This window comes from Nothoprocta perdicaria, unplaced genomic scaffold, assembly GCF_003342845.1.
Source record: "Nothoprocta perdicaria isolate Ctin4 unplaced genomic scaffold, notPer1 scaffold_153, whole genome shotgun sequence".
Taxonomy (NCBI): domain Eukaryota; kingdom Metazoa; phylum Chordata; class Aves; order Tinamiformes; family Tinamidae; genus Nothoprocta; species Nothoprocta perdicaria.
Window position 1 is genome coordinate 308,873 of NW_020454683.1, and position 12,311 is coordinate 321,183.

The window sequence follows — 12,311 nt, forward strand, 5'->3', positions numbered from 1 at the left end:
GCTGCCGGGCCGGGCGTTTGCTGCCCGCTTGCGTGATTGCGGCTGCCGCGGGGCCGCGCGGAGCGCCCCGRGGCGGGAACCGAACCGAGCCGAACCGGGCGGTGTGGACAGCGGTGCGGGCAGCAGCAGCCCGGTGMTCCCGGCACCCCGGCTCCGAACGCGGCAGCATCAGGAGAAGGAGGTTCATCACCCCGGGAAGATAAAGCACAATCACGCGGGGAAAAAAAACCACACCACTGGAAAAAAAAAAAAAAAAAAAAAAAAAAAAAAAAAAACCCACCACTAAAACACTACACCTGCACCGCACGGGGAGTAAAGGGTAGATGCCGGGGGGCTGGGGGAAAGGATGCTTTCTGGCGAAAGCTGAGCTCTGTGTCTTGGGTTTCAGAGGGACAGAGATAAGGAGGGAGGCAGCGCTTCGCGTGAGGCAGAGCGCCCGCCGGGTCATCAGCCCCTCGTCAGCGTTCGCGCTGCGGGGCAGAGAAGTGGAGCGGAGGGAGGGAGAAGGGGGGGGGGGCGGCGGGGGGAGGTGGGGGTAGGATTCCTTGCGAGCTTAGGGGTAACGGTGAGCTCGGGCGGCCGTGGGGGAGCCAGGCAGTGTGAGCTCACACACAGATGCACGGATACACACACACGCATATATATACACACACACAGCGAGGCAGGCAGGGGTGGGTAGACCCCCGGGAGCAGCCGGAGGAGGCGCCTCGCTCCCCCCGGCGGGGAGGGGGCACGGCGGGGCCGGGGAGGGACTCGCGGGATCTGCTGGCGCTGCGCGGTGCGCGGAGGATGCCTTCACCTGAGCCTCTTCATCAGTGAGCGCGGAGAGCGGAGGAGAGGCGGTCGRGTCTGGAGAACTACCTCTGGATGGCTTAAAGAAAAAGAGAGGAGAAAAAAAAAATCCAAAAAACTCCGCAATCCTCTGCTCCCCACAGGCTGAGCACCACAAGGGACTGCTCTATTTGAGACTATCAGGAGGATGGTCGGGAGAGACTGAGTCGGGGCGAGGGAGAGCCTGTGCCACAGCAGCGGTAAGTGTCTGCCGTTCCCCTAGTCGGGCACTGATTTCCCWGGTTAGACTTTTGAGTGTGTGCAGAGGATGTGTTGGGTTTGTACGTCTCGGTGTCTCCGCAAGCAGCTGGCTGTGCAGCCAGCAATGAGGAGAGAGCCCGTCTCCTGGTTCCAGCTGCAGGTTTATATGTTTTGATTTCTTTTCTTCTTGTTGTTGTTTCTGAATTTTATACTGAAACTGTTGCCGTTGCAGAACAACAACAAAAAAAAGTTGGAACAGGAATTACTGTGATCTATTATATGCTTCCCCTCATTTAACTAGCCAGCAAACTACTGCTGTGAATGACTTGGAAAGAAAGATGTGAGGCTCTTAGAGCAAATATATACTCTAGAGGAAGAGTGCTTTTTCCTAATGTGCTAATTTTTATGTTTGGGAGAGCTAACAAGCTAAAGCTTGGGGGTAAAGTAGGAAATAATCTAGTGTATTGAGTTTACAGTGATGCACTAGAAGTTGTGTTGTTGTGAAGTTCAGAATGGTACTTGGCTATGGGATAAACAATTATTTGCTGAATTAGAAAAGTACTTTGTATGGAACATGTTCCTGCTGTTGACAGGCAAAGAAGTAAATGAAGTTACATGAAGATGCACTGATTTTTTCCTCCTCTGAAGTGAAGGCAGGGGATAAGAACACTGTGTGGAATGATTCTGAGCTGGCTAGAAGATGAACTGAGAATTATTCTTGGAACACAGAGTATAGTACTGTGTTTCTATGCTTTTTATCTCAGAAAAAAATCAGTATCCATTAGGCTGGCTTTACTTACTGAGATGTTTAGTTTCATTCCTCCTGAGCACTGAAACTTCCTAAAATATAAGTTATACAGTAAGATAGTGAATGTGACTGCCTAAAACTAGAGTTTTCTATTTGTTGTAACATTTTTAGAAATTTATTATAGCATGTTTTTCAGAGTTTGTTCACCTTTTTTTTTAAGTAATATTTTTCTGGAATGGCWTTTTTTTCCATATTACCCTTAACGAAGTAACTGATGACAAGAACTTATAAATAGTTACACTTTTCCCCTGGTCTTCAGTGAGCTTTGAATCAAGCCTTRAAGTTTCAAATGACAGATAAATTACATACTGACTGATAGCCAAAAGCAAAGGGGAATTCCTGACAATTAAAAYTTGGATGACATTTTCCAATTAATAAAGTGCGATTAATTATTGTTGCGCTATATAGTAGAACTCCTTCAGAAGTACTTCATGACAATCAATATTAGCGCTAAATCAGTTYATCATGATTAATATTATTGCAGGGAATACCAAAGGAATAAGGAATAATTGTGTCATTATTCTAAAGTGTTATCAAAATGTCTATCAGAATTTGTAAATATATTTCTTTTAGTGGATTATCTTTAATTATTATGTCATTTAACTTTCAAATAAAGAAAATAAAACCCTGTCAAACTAGAGTTTGGGAAAAAGTTGCTTACTAGTATGAGACGTACTGATGGGAAGATAGAAACTGAGGTGTGAACTATGGTAATTAAAGAGTATTTCACATACAATGGCCCTCTGTGACAATATGCCTTTAAATAYGTGAATGATTAAGAAATGTAGTTATGAGGGCAAAGTCTTAGAAGACTACAGCTATAAAGAAAGGAAAATGAARAGTAAAGCTTTATTGAAGTTGAACACTGTTAAATAGTTTAAAAAGTGGACTAATCAACTTGCAGTTCTATTCCATACTGTTGCAGAGCAAATATCCCTGCAAAAACTCCAGGCTAACAGTGTGTGACACAGAAGTGTGAAGATAGCTTCCAATAGTCTGCAGACTAAGAGTGTACATTGTAGTTCTGTTGTTCAATATAAAGCTGAAGGTCATATTTTGAATTCTAGGTTAAACTGTCAGGGGAAAGGATTTTAATTTTGTTCTATAACCAGGGCAGATGTACTAGGAATGAAAATAGAAAATGCCAAAAAAAAAAAAAGTTTCTTTTTGCCGAATTATAGCTGTGAACTTGTGGAATTATAGATGTGAATTTCAAAGAAAGTAACTTTGAARAGAAGATATTTAAGGGAAAATATGCTGGTATCTAACACCAAAGGGGATGATTAAAAACTGCTGTTAGGAAATAATAAATGGAACTTTAAGAAAKACTTAACTTACAGGATGCTCAGCACTGATTCAATAACGGAAGGTCATTGACTGGTAAAATTTGCCCAAGTACCCTGAATAAGTTCCTGACTGATTGGGGAATCAGTGTTACGATTTATAGGGGTTTCAGAAAATGTCTAGTTCTGTGCTTTGCAAAATATTGATTTGGAAAGTAAATTTTGGAAGGAAGATTGGCATGGATTCAAACCTAAAAAGGAACCAGAGGGTGTCAGTAAAGGTAAGGAGCTCTGGATGAGAAGAGGGGGTTAAAAGTATGATGTTTTAAGTGAGGTCCATTTCTCTCCTTATATTAAATTTGACATGTAAAAAAAAGTACATCTGATCTGACAGCAATATAGAAAAATCTGTTCATGTAAGCAAATTAAACACACAGAAAGTTTTATGCATAGGTTAAAGGTAGGAATAGTTGTTTTAAGTAACTAATGAAATTCTTTACAAAAGGCATGAGAGGAAAGTGTGTATTAAGAATATACATGGCAAAAGGCTCCAGCTGAGCCAGCAGAGGTGATTGGTTCAGTGACTTTGCAAAAAAAATGCTTCTTCTGAATGGTTTTGTCTTTTGACATGCAGCCTGCAACACAGATTTGGGTTCTTTTGAAATCACTGCCTAATCAGTCACTCTTGCTCTCCTCCCTCCATATGTTCCTGCTAACAGCTTGTATGTTACACTTTCTCTCATTTTCAGAAGCACCTCAGTCATTTGAACAATTTCTCATACCTTAAAATAATAAACTGAAATCTGCCATGGTCTACGCTGTGGTCTTATTTCCTGAGAAGTGTCAAGTACACATTTGGCTGCTAGTATTACGTTGTTTGGTAGGTGTTTTACATTTTTTTTCTTTCCTGCACACAGCTTCTATTTTTTTTTCTTTCCACTCTGTTACCAACTTATTWGCACTTCATAACAGAAAAATATTCTTGTCAGAAGTGAAGGAATCCCTACAGAGGTTAGTTTCTGAGCAAATGGGATCAATAACATCACATTATAGGCTGATACCTTTAAATATATATATATATATATCTCACCTATATTGTATATATGAAATTCTTAAAACTTTGTAAGCTTAATATATTCTGATATTATTTAAATTTAAGATTGCAAAGCCACATAATGCATGAGTGTATAAGGATATGTGTTTTTACACATGCATATACATACGCATTACATTAATGATTCCGTGTCTTTGCAAGCTAGGAGGGAAGCAATGATAAAATATTGTCTTGTTAGTGGAAGGAAATGTAATTTGTTTGTTTCTTTGTTTTTTAATGAGTTTTCTGGATGATTTATGAAAATATCCCAAAGTGTGTGAATCATAAACAACTGTGATCTTTGCTCATATGTTACTTCTTTCAAAGGAATTTCAGAATGATTTTTCATTGTACTTTCTAAAAGCTACAAATCAGATTTTAGGAGATGCAAATGGATGTAAAATACGGGAATGAAGTGTTAGGTTCTGAATGCAATGGGTATGACAACACAGTAGACATCAATCACATTATATCTGATATTCTTGACCACACTCGCCCAAACTTATTCTACATAGTCACCCCGAAGTCTAGCTTGTAAGCTTTTGGGATCAGGAGGGTGTCACTGTCATTGTCACCACTCTGTCTACTTCAGGACAAAACTTACACATCAGTCTTTCAAAAAAGAATAATTCTTCTCCATTCTATTCTTTGAAATAGAAAATGTATCAAACTTTTTCCATTCTTCAGRGACTCCTTTTAATTTTATATTTTCAGGACGCTCTTAAGGGTTTAATTGTAAATGGTGCTAAACCATAGTGATATCTTTAGAAAAATTTCTTCTGAAAGTAAAATTAGACTAACATTGAAGGCAGTTCATTATAGTTACTGACAGAAGTAAAGGGTGACAACCTCTCACGTAGCCTCCAAGAAGAGASACTTTAGCATCCTCTTGAGTGAGGTGTTTTAAAGTTACTAGTAACCAGAAGTTTAAGATTCACTACATGTCCAGTGGAAATGCTAGTCTGCAAATCATTTTGATGAAAACTAAGTGTACAACTCTGTAATTCACATAGATAACTCTCTTTTAGGTGTCTGTCGGTTCCAACGAATACATATTATATATTAGCTCATATTATTTTATTAGCTTTATAGTCTTTATTAAGTGCATGATGGATGTTTCCCTTGCAGATCTAACATGTACCTACATTTACATCAATATGTTCAGTCAAGACATCTGGATTCGACCGCGTCATTTGATAGACATGTGCAGGGGAATGAAAAAGACTTCCTGGCTTCCAGGTCACAAGTATCAGAATATGCTGATCAAACAGCATTATTTTCTYATAATATTATTTTGAGAAGGTATTTAAACACTACTCTCAAAGAATTGAATTTCTTGATTAGGTGTGAAAATGGGCCTGTCTGCAAGATGTGTTTCTACAAAATGTTGYGTAGTAATTGCAAAGAGATTAATGGAATTATCTTTTTTTTGCAAAAATGATTAACTGTCACATGTTTATGTATGTATGCATCTTCTTTGGACAGTCAGTCGTCCATTAGATGCTCTTTAGACTTTTATAGGCCATTTCCTTTCACTCAGATCAAGATCTCTGCATAAACCTGAATTTTAATTAATAGAACYATATGAAGACAAGGCAGCAAAATCACAGTTTATTTTTTATTATCTTGTCCTCAGAGGTGGTTCTCACTGAGAACATTTTCTAAAAGTCAAGTATCAATGAAAATGATGATCCTAAACATGCTGGAAAACTTTCGTGGCATTCAGCACAGTTGATTGAGCTGGATCATTCAGTTTTTTCATATTTATTTACTGTGATATAATCAAGATTATTCATGTTGTCGCTTATTTTTTTTCTGAAATGGTGGAGATGATAGAAAATACTGAAAACTTAATGAGCAAACTTATTCCTATGTAGCAATTTTAGTATCTCTGTCACACGAAGATGTGGTGGTACTCCATATACTCCAGAGAAGCATGTGAATTTATAGTCATAGAAAGAGACTAATATTTTTTTTTTCCCTTATGCCTACTAATTTCTTATTCCACAAGAATGCATTGCCTAGAATATTGTAGCCCACTTTCTGGATCAAAGGTTGCATATGTACACTCTCAAATCTGAAGAGATTTCAGTCATAGTTCTGTAACTACTGTTTAAGTTGCTTTGAAGGACAGAGAGTTGATTGCGTGTATAAATTGTAGTTTTTGCTAATATAACTTCTAGGTATACATATATTTGCATACATTTACAAAAATGCATATATATTTAGAAAAATGCAGATGCCATTTTACAATGCAGATACCCCAACTGTCGAATTGATATCACAAGTCCMTACTAAATAGTATTTAGATTAGAACCCTGATTGCCATAGAAGATTTGTTTTTTATTATCAAGGTCCTCTGACTCCATTATAAACCTTATCATTATTATCATCAACATAGTAACTAGGSACTATAATCATAAATCAAGATTGCATTGTACTAGATGTTGTAAACACAAAATGGTTCCTGAATCAAAGAACGTATGGCTTAACTCAAGAGCTCTCATATTTTGCTATTATTTGTGACCTCTGAAAGGCACAAATCTAAGCAGACATCTGTGTCKTAAAGCCATACTGCCAAATGTACAAATTTCAAGGTCACTTCCCACAATAGAAAAATATATATTAAAAAAAAAAAAACACTAAACCACTAAGATATTGTCTGTAACACTACAGCATGGGTAATGATAACAATCATATGTTATAAAGTGCCTTGTGTATTTATCTGAATACTATGCACCATCTATAACAAATACTTCAGAAATCCATATTTTTTGGACTTTTTAAAAACTGRTCCACTTGAACTTTCAAAATTGTATACATTCAAAACTTCTTAAAATAAGTATGCAGACTTTTGCATGAGATTATGTTAGAAGATAGGTTCTCCAAATCAAGCTGAAAATATATTAATAAGTTAGCATAGCMAAATAGTCTACTTGCATAATGACAGTTTTTTCATTTTTCATGTGTTTTTTTTTTTCATTTTTGCATCTCCAAGATGATACAAACACTTGGTTTTTTTTATTTTAGTATTGCTTTGCAAGATGATCAAAAAGTGCTACTTCATTGTAACATATGCAGTGTCACGTATTATTGCTTACATAAAACTCTTCTTAGGGAATCTGGGAATAAAGTCATGGCTTTTCTGATGTCGTAGCATCTCTTTGATGTGTATATGCATAGCTTCTTAACACCGTAACATTCATTTCCTCTGTCTGTACTTGGGTGATGTACTTTGGACTTTGGCCTGATATAACTTCAGGCTSAGAAAGACCAAGTGTCACAGGGTTTTGAAAAGGGGTGTAATTAAACACATGAAAAAGATCAGATAAATAGGGGGGTTAATTTATCAACAGGGCTGTTGGAATACAAAGAGATAATTATAAAAAAGAACCATGATTTATAGTTGAAATGTTGGTAGTCTTGTTTTCCTGCTTGCACATCACAACTGACTGATTGCTAATGCCGAAGTATTTATTTGCCATATCAATCACTTTGTGTCTGAGTCATTCACTGATGGACATAATCCTTTGTTTGTGACTCTGGAATGCATCTGTGGAGGAAATTTGAATGTCATCAACTAGGGATTGAGACATCACAGAAAGAATCAGGTAGGAGGAGGATTTTTGCACAGGGGATGTGTTAATCCACAACAGGAAAAAGTATGCATTCTTCAAGTTCTCATTTGGTTGAATCTGGATCAAGTTCTTGCATTACTTACTGCAAAGGAGAGGCAAGGCAATTAATACTTAGACCGCTTGATCAAACCCTACAATGAGCAAACTCCCTTTTTCTAGCAAATAAACAGGAAATGTTGAGGAAGCTAACAAACATTCAGCACATGGGAGTACTAAAGTTTATACCCTGAAAACGTTGTTTACCAGCAGTACTTACTGGTTGAGAATTGCTGTTATCTTTGCTTTGTAAGTTTTCATTAAGTATCTATAAGTTACTATCAAAATTCCTTCTCTGGAAATATTACAAGATAGTTTTTCTGTAATAACACGACTTTAGTTGCAAGGATAATTAATAAAGTAATGCAATGGAATTTGCTAAGGATTTTTTCAAAGCTTACAGAAGTAAGATAAAATGATAGGGAATGTACATATGATTATGTGGGATTAGTATTTATAAAAGAGAACTGAGTATGGGAAAAAAAGAATCATACAAYCCTTAAGGCTGGAAGGAACCTCTAGAGGTCATCTAGWCCAACCCCCTGCACTCGAAGGGTCACCCAGAGCATGTGGCACAGGACTGCATCCAAATGGGTTTTGAAGATCTCCAGAGAAGGAGATTCCACAAACTCCCTAAGCAGCCTGTTCCAGTGCTCTGTCACTCTCACTGTCAAGAAATTTTTCCTTAAGTTCTTGTGGAACTTTTGATTTTTCAGTTCGTGCTCGTTTCCTCTAGTTTTATCAGTGGCCACCACTGAAAAGAGGCCAGCTCCATCCTTCTTACTCCCTCCCTTGAAGTATTTATATACRCTTACCAGAAAAGAAGCCAAACATAGTTGGTTATTATTCTGTTTGTTATTATTCTGAAATACAGTAACAAATGAGAACTAGTATATGAAAAAGTATGGTCACTTGAGCACTTTAATATTTAATAATGTATTGTCTCTTTCAGTAATCATGTACTAGTTTCATGTGTTCTGTAAGATTTCAGAAAAGATAGTAGGCAGTTTTGGTGAGGATTGTTTTATGGTCAAAAGATTGGGGGTTATGAGAAGCCTCTCCAAAATTGTAATGGCATGCTGACTTCCTGTACTCTTGCAGGACTATAACTAAGCAGCTTAGCAGATCCCAAGTATTTCTCTTAAAAACTACCTGCAGGGGGTATAAGAGYATCTAGAATATTTTGTCAGTGAGGAAAAAATAAACAATCAGAAATCRGAATGTAAGCAGCCATACGTAAAACAACGATTTGGGACTTTTAATTATTGTTTGCATTACAGTGTTCTAATGAGATAACAGAAACTGACTAAAGCATAATCCAAAGCTTTACCTTTTAGTAGACCTAAATCTCTTTTGTGAAGTGGCTTGGAAAAATTCTATCCATTAAACTGAAAATAAAGAATTAAACCAGACTGAAAAAAAAAAAAAAAATCTGGGATCAAGTACACAGGCCATAGAAGTACTCTGCCTCTTTGTATCATCCAGCAGATTTAAAAGACCTCATAGACATAAAAACAAATGCTTTCGTTCTTTCGTTCTTTCGTTCTTTCATTCTTTCGTTCTTTCGTTCTTTCGTTCTTTCATTCTTTCATTCTTTCATTCTTTCATTCTTTCATTCTTTCATTCCTTCTTTCTGAAAACAGCCCAATATTTCAGCCAATAGAAACTTTGACAGCTTGGGGACAGAAGAAATTTCCTTGTTTCGCTTCAATTTTTATTTAGAATTTATCAATTTGCTGGTGTATCAAGATGTAATTGAATTTTGTGACTTTGTTATTATTTTTTCTTCTAAAGTAGTCAATTTTATTGCCTTTTTCTTTTAATTTCCTCATCACCTGAGATTTTTTTTTTCCTACATGTTGCCTTCCATGAAATTAGTTTTCTTAATTTGTATGCTTGATTTGCCTTTTCTGTAATTTGGATTTTATTGCCAGTGTCAGACAAAGGAGAGGAAGATAAGGGAAGTATCAGGAAGGCAACCCTTCATCACTCTTATTGCCAAACATAAAGGCAACAAATAAATGTATTTGCTAATGCTGAAAAGTCAGTCCTTGTGGCTGGAGATACATTACAGAGAGTCTTGAAGTCTGCTGAATTAGCCCATTCCGAAGGATAAAAGAGAAAAACACTTTCACATAAAATTCACACTGCATTTAACAAGCTTAAGAGGAAAAAAAAAAAAAAAAAAAACACTATTCTGAAGCTGAAAGCACAGGTCACTATTGCTTGAGATTAAGAGTTAGGCTCTCCACTGGGAAGCTGTAAACACAGGCTGGGTAGTACAGAAATGGTAGGGACTGTGAAGCAGCATAATCCCCTTCCATGCTCAGCACCAAGAGAGGGGAGAAGGGGAAATTATGTAGAAACAGACATGATTAGTCTTCTCTGTCCCAAAAGTGAACCCACTAATGGGCAAATCCTTGGCTAGGCACATAGAGGCTTTTGCTGATTAAATTGGATATTGCATTGATCTTTTGGGATGTTCTGGATGCCTCAATACCATTGGAAAACAGAGTATTCTTGCCTTCCATCCCACTAAGTCTTATTTGTCCTAAAAATACACTAATGATCTTTATGACGTGTTGAGTCACTCTTTTACAGGCATTTTTTTTTTTTTTTTTTTTTTTTTCACCTAGACTGGGAATTTAAAGAGTGTGTCCTTAAATATGTCAAAAACAGGCAGTTGACATTCCTTCATCACTAGCAACTTCTGACTGGTGAATATCTCACATCTGTCCTCCCGTCCTCTTTCCTTTTTGGTGGAGAGGTGGTGAATCTTCAGACTCTAGCATGCTTTAATTGTAATCAGGCCTTTGTGGATAATTCTAAGTTGAAAGGATTTAAGACTACTCTGAGCCAAATGCTATCCTGGAGTTGGCAGGTGCAGCAACATGACATTCTGTGGAGGTCTGTCTGCTCATTTTAGTGTGCCTCCTCTACCTTGAATTTACCTGTTGCTATCAATTCTTACCCCACGAGGAAGCATTTTTTTGCCAGGGACATTGACAGAGGAATTCTAGACTGTATTTTAAATCTGCTACCAAATGGATTCTGGCTATGCTAGCAACCAGGAGAGCTGCACAAAATTACCCATTTTTGTTCTGTAAGTGTCCATCTGCAGCAATGATGATTTTCTGCCTAAATATTTTATTCTTCTATGAATGTGCAAAAATGTGGATTTTTTTCCCCTGCTGGTTCTGCTGACAAGCAGAACTTTTTCATACAGCTTTATAATTAGGCTCCAGAGTCCTGTGGAGACACAGCGGAGAGGTAGGCTTTATATTCTGCAACACTCAAAAGTTACAGTTTGTAACTTGTATGCACTTGCCTCTACACCACCACTTTGCTTGCTCTAACTAGTCTCTTCCATTCTSTTAGGATCAGTCCCCTTGGTCTAACAAAAATTCTCATTTTGAGTGTTTTCAGCCCTAAAATGCAAATCAGCACTCAACCACCATGTGAAAGATTTTGATAAATGGAACAGAGTTTCAAGTTTGCATTGAAAATCCCAGGTCAGGGATCTTGCATTGTTTCCAATTGTGCAGCAAAATTATAAGATTTTTTGTATCAAAACATGTCACTCTCAGTTGTTTTGTGCAATTCTTTTCAGCGTAAATGTGAAGGTTTTACAATGCTTCCCATCACTGTACTGTCTTCTTGATCACAAAGTCCAGTGAGAAGTATTTATAAGATATTCCTATAGGAAATTTAAGTACAGAYGTAAGAAAATAGTAGGGTATTCTTTGACACTTCACTGGCACTTGTGGTAACCTCAAACAACACAAATTTAGCAACATTAGCAAGGCTTCCTAAAGGTGGTGAACACCTGAACCTTCGTGCCTAGCAAATTTTTATYGTTTTGAAATATGGATTCATATGATTTGTTTAGCTTTGTATTTGCATAAAGATTTTGGGGAAAAAGGTTTTCGTGTTATCATATGGTTGATGAAAGGGTTATTGCTTATTCTTTAGTCCATTTAGCAGCAGAGAACATTTCCTGTCCTTAGCTCATTTTTAGAGGTTTAATTAATAATGTAGACAGTTGAGTCTGCCTGCTTTGACAGTCGAGTCTTCCTGCTTTGACTAAAATAATTAGCACAGAGTAAACAAACACTTTATGTTTTACTTTATGAATGGAATGGTGCCATTTAAATATTTAATGTTTTGATCTGAGTGACCAATCAATTCCTGCAGAGTGCCAGGTTACAGCTACTATCTGGGTAGCAAAACCAAGCTGTTAGGAGGTAGACTCCCTTAACCTCTTCCTACCTGGAGTGGCTCCAGGACATAAAAGTGGAAGAAGACTTAACAGGAATTTAAGAAAAAAATAAAAATAAAAAGAACAGACAGGAGGGGGAGCTGATAGAAAGCATTTTTATACAACTCGAGGACGAACTGTTTAGGTAAATCTCTTTATTGAG

At 37.4% G+C, this 12,311-nt stretch overlaps 1 protein-coding gene across 1 annotated transcript in view; it reads left to right on the forward strand.

Moving 5' to 3' along the window:
• Positions 1-910: 910 nt before the first annotated feature.
• The window catches only part of CNTN5 (contactin 5), a 615,891-nt gene continuing 604,490 nt past the window's right edge, over positions 911-12,311 (forward strand). The window contains exon 1 of the mRNA XM_026034957.1: positions 911-1,031. The gene's annotated coding sequence lies outside the window, so the exon portion shown is untranslated. The remainder of the gene's footprint in view (positions 1,032-12,311) is intronic.